Genomic DNA, 5371 nt, shown 5'->3' with positions numbered 1-5371 from the left:
AATGATACTACCTGGGGCTGCAAAGATAATGCTTATCTTCACTAATTAAACACTAGAAGCCCAAGCTCACCTCTAAGCTTTTTACAACTTGACCTCTGACACAAATTTCGCTCTTTCAAAGGATTTAGAGTAACTCAGATCCCAGACTACATGCGATTGTGACTTTTTAAGACCCATTTTATGCATAACAAAATACTGTTTTTAGACATGGCTATGTAATGATTTTAAAGATAGTACCTTTGCTTATATATGATTAGGTCTCTTTTTTGTTGTTCATAGAGAAATTCAAGAAAATATACTAATCATACAAAAGCAAGAGTAAGACTAGGGAGAGTTACCAAGAAAGAGATACTCGGAGTTAACTTCTTACCCAATCAACTTCTCTATTTGTTGTAAGGTAACCATCCAACCTTTTTTTTCGCCAAATGGTGAAGTTTCCTAATACCTACTCTTTCCTTGCTGGCTTGAAATGATACTTGTATCATTTAAACTGATACATACTTGAATCTTTCCTGGGACATTTTATATTGTACTATTGATCTGTTATTTTTATCAGAACTGCACCATTAGTATCATAGTATTTACTATATATTTTCACCTGAGGACTCCAAACTCTAATAAACTGTCATTTCAAAATATCTTGGCTGTTTTCTTATTTATTTTCCCAGAAATTTTAGGCTTTATAGGTCAATCACACAAGAATATACTCTTGCATTTTTATTGGATTTTTATTATAATTATTGATTGCTTGAAGGAGAGTTCACATATTTATAATATAATAGAATCCCTTCAAAGAACATGGTCTACCTTATTCTACTGCATGACAGTTATTCTATTATTCTATTGTAAGACACAGGAAAAATTATTTCTTTGTCTTCAAAAAATTCCTGTATTGTTTGCTATGGTTATTCTTAAGTGATTTAGATATATAATTGTTTTGTGAATGAATTTTTTCCCATGACATTTCAGCAGGCTATTAACTTCTGCATATATACTCAATAACTAGCACATTACTGGGCTCTCCTATTAGTTCCAGTCTTTTTCAGTAGACGATCATCTGATAGTTCTAGGTGATGAAAATTTTAAATCCTTTTCCAAAAAGTCTAAATCGCTCATCTTTCCTGCCATGTTACGTTGTTTAAAACTACACAAATAATGTAAATTAAGGCAAAATATCATATCCTTCTTCTGCTTATGTTATTAATGGAATGCTTCTATGCTTTGATCTTTGAATGTGCCAATTTTTTTCCACTATGAATTCTTCATCTCTTTAAGGAATTAGCTTACTTTATTTCTCATATTAAAAGTGCACATTAATTATAAATGGGTGTTGGATTTTGTTTAATTCCTTTTACAGATACTGAGTTACTTGCTCTTCATTTGATTTGTTTTCTGTGACCTAGTAACATTTTATGGCATGTCAGTTTGTTTTAATGTTGAAGTGTACACACACTCACCTCCTTGAGAATGTGGTATTGTTATTATTACTATTTCATTTTGCTATTGTGTGTGTTTTGCTAAGATTTTATTTGGGATGCTTGGATTTCTCTTCATTCAAAAGGTCATCTTTTTGTTGTGTTCAATTTTTGACACACTAGAAAAGTATGATTAAGCTGCATTTCTAAAATGACATGAGAACTTTTTCCATGTTCGGCAAGGGTATAAATAACGTATGGGTTATATGGTTCTTGAGAATAATATAAAAATTATCCACAAAACAATTCAGATTTGGAATCCTAATGAAGAAGGGTACACCTCACTGACATTAATTTTCTTTTCTCATGACTGCTATATTCACATTTTCCACCATTTCTTGAATCAGTAATTGTTCTTTAAAACAATTCATGAGAAACAAAAAACAAATAACCCAATTAAAAAATGGGCAGAGGAACTGAACAGACAGTTCTCTAAAAAAGAAATACAGATGGCCAAGAGACACATGAAAAGATGCTCCACATCGCTAATTATCAGAGAAATGCAAATTAAAACTACAATGAGGTATCACCTCACACCAGTAAGGATAGCTGCCATCCAAAAGACAAACAACAACAAATGTTGGCGAGGCTGTGGAGAAAGGGGAACCCTCCTACACTGCTGGTGGGAATGTAAATTAGTTCAACCATTGTGGAAAGCAGTATGGAGGTTCATCAAAATGCTCAAAACAGACCTACCATTTGACCCAGGAATTCCACTCCTAGGAATTTACCCTAAGAACGCAGCAATCAAGTTTGAGAAAGACAGATGCACCCCTATGTTTATCGCAGCACTATTTACAATAGCCAAGAATTGGAAGCAACCTAAATGTCCATCGGTAGATGAATGGATAAAGAAGATGTGGTACATATACACAATGGAATACTACTCAGCCATAAGAAGTGGAAAAATCCAACCATTTGCAGCAACATGGATGGAGCTGGAGAGTATTATGCTAAGTGAAATAAGCCAAGTGGAGAAAGAGAAATACCAAATGATTTCACTCATCTGAGGAGTATAAGAACAAAGGAAAAACTGAAGGAACAAAACAGCAGTGGAATTACAGAACCCAAGAATGGACTAACAGGTACCAAAGGGAAAGGAACTGGGGAGGATGGGTGGGAAGGGAGGGATAAGGGGGGAGAAGAAGAAGGGGGTATTAAGATTAGCATGCGTGGGGGGGAGGGAGAAAGGGGAGGGTGGGCTGCACAACACAGAGAGGACAAGTAGGGATTCTACAACATTTTGCTAAGCTGATGGACAGTAACCGTAATGTGGTTGTTAGGGGGGACCTGATATAGGGGAGAGCATAGTAAACATAGTATTCTTCATGTAAGTGTAGATTAAAGATTAAAAAAAAAAAAAAGAAAGAAAGAAAGAAAGAAAAGGGGGATTACTCCTTGATAGGATAAAACTATTGGTAAATCAAAGATCAACGCATGCTTTAAATATCCTTAATGTTGATCACTTAAAGGGTGTCAGATGATCAGCTATGGAGGTACTCTTTTCTGATAATATTCCTTTCTTTTAATTAAAAAAAAAAAAAAAGCAGTTACTGTGTGCTGACCTCCAATGAGTTCTGCACAGTGGTATAGAGGGCATGTCAAAGTGTGGGCAAAGGGTCTGTTTGTTTCTATGCAGAAGATCAAGGCCTAGCTTGGATACCCAGAAAATGAACTAAGATACGATATGAGGAGGAGCTTCTGGCATCAGCACTCTCTGGAGGACTCGTGCCGGGCGATGATCATCAAAAAGCCTCCACAGGGATCTGGGCGATGCTGCAGTTGTGGCTGCTTCCACCCCACCATTTCCTGGACTTGCCATTGGAATGAGGAGGGAGATGTCTAGGCTGGCATGTGCATACAGTGAGACAACGAATTTGACCGGATCTGTACTGTTGGAACTCAACCAGGAGTTGGGAGGGGTGCAAGTTGTAGCACTCCAAAATCTTATGACTATAGACTATCTATGGTTAAAAGAACATATGGGATGTGAACAGATCCCAGAAATGGGCTGCTTTAATTTGTCTGATTTTTCTCAGACTGTTCAAGTACAGTTGGACAATATCCATCATATCATAGACAAATTTTCACAAATGCCTAGGGTGCCTAAATGGTTTTCTTGGCTTCACTGGAGATGGATGGTAATTATAGATTTGCTTTGTTTATGTCACCGTATTCCTATTATGTTAATATGTGTGTGCAAATTAGTTAGTAGTTTAAAACCTATACATACTTAAAGTACTCTACAAGAAGATATGTCAAAGAAATAATCAATCATCCCATGTTTTCTTCCATATGCTACCTCTATAGCTTTTCTTCTTTCTTCCTAATTACAACCCTTAAATAGAATTCGTGCCTCATATCGAATTTACCGAGTATCATAATTCCTCCAGGTGATAAAGATACCTCGAGACAAGTGGTGGGCATAGAAGCCACAGGGCATAAATCTGAAAAGAAGTAAAAAGCTAACCTTTGCAATCAATATGGCTTCTCTCTCACTTACCAACTTTACATTTCCCTGTATGGCCCCGGAAGATGACTGGTTAGCCAGAGACAGGTAAGATTCCTCAAGGGAGGAACAACCTAAGACAGGCACAGTCACAGGGGGACCATCAGGTGAGAAATTGGGGATCAACAGAGGTGAGGCATAGAACCTCACCCCCTCCTGGTTTGAGAGAAATCTTCTGCATCTGTGGATGTTTTGCTGCCCTTGTCTAGCTTGGATTAATACTTAGTCCATAGGCACACACCTGATCATCTGATCATCTACATTTGCCCTCTTACAGCACTAAACTATGTTTTCTACCTTTATCTTGCATCTACCTACCACTTCAGCATTTTATTAAAAATAAAAATAATAATAATAATAAAGGGAGAAATGTGGGATTCACATATAAATCAAGTATAAAAATCAAACAAATATTCATATTTGACCTGATTGTTTATAGTTCATAATGCGTGATCAAAACTGAAAGTTTCTGTGATGACTGCCCTTGTACTGTTCACCATGTAAGAATTTATTCACTATGTAAGAATTTGTTCACCATGTAAGAACTTGTTCGTTATGCTTCAGAAGATTGGAGACTGACAAGAATTAGGCTTGAGATGGATTAATGATTGTACATTGAGCATTGACCCCCCTATACTGAATTTTATTGTTGTTAACAACCACTTGATCAATAAATATGAGAGATGCCCTCTCAAAAAAAAAAAAACAATTCATGAGAAATAAGATCGAGATGGCACACTCATCCAAGTTTTTCATTCATCCACCTGAATCAGTTACCTTCTGGAGAAGATAAAAGGAAAAAGTGTAACAAATCCATGGGACATGTTGCAGAATATGTGAAAACAGGGTGGAAGAGGAGATTAGACATGCGGAGCCAAGTGCTGTCCAGAATGACTTCAGGGGAAATTGTTTCAGAGATGAGAGTGGCCCTACAGAGTCCCAGTGCAGAGTCAGCAGGTGGCTTCAAAACGTGCTGGGGCAGTTCATCAGGGTGATGATGGCAATGAGGTTTGACCCTCTCCCTCTGACCCTTCTACCGGCCTGCTTGCTGTGGTCCAGCAGTGGGAAACCTTTAGAGGTTCGGCTTCACAAGAGGCCAGCTCACCCTATCTCACAACAGCTCCTAACGCCTAACAGTGACCAAACTACAGAGAAAAGCATAGGCAGAAACACAGACTCTTGGGAGACTTTGCCAAATATGAAAGGGCTGTTTTTCTAGGTTACACAACAGCCAAACACCAGTAATGACCTTTGGTTGAACCTGATTTGAACCTCCAGGAAATATTGATATTTAATTGCATTAAAAGAAGAAATAATATCTGTAGGTAAAATAGCAAACAGAGGAAACCACCCCAGTTAAAACACTTTTCAGCTAAATAAAATTAGT

This window comes from Manis javanica, chromosome 4, assembly GCF_040802235.1.
Source record: "Manis javanica isolate MJ-LG chromosome 4, MJ_LKY, whole genome shotgun sequence".
Taxonomy (NCBI): Eukaryota; Metazoa; Chordata; class Mammalia; order Pholidota; family Manidae; genus Manis; species Manis javanica.
Note: the sequence above shows the minus strand (reverse complement) of the source record.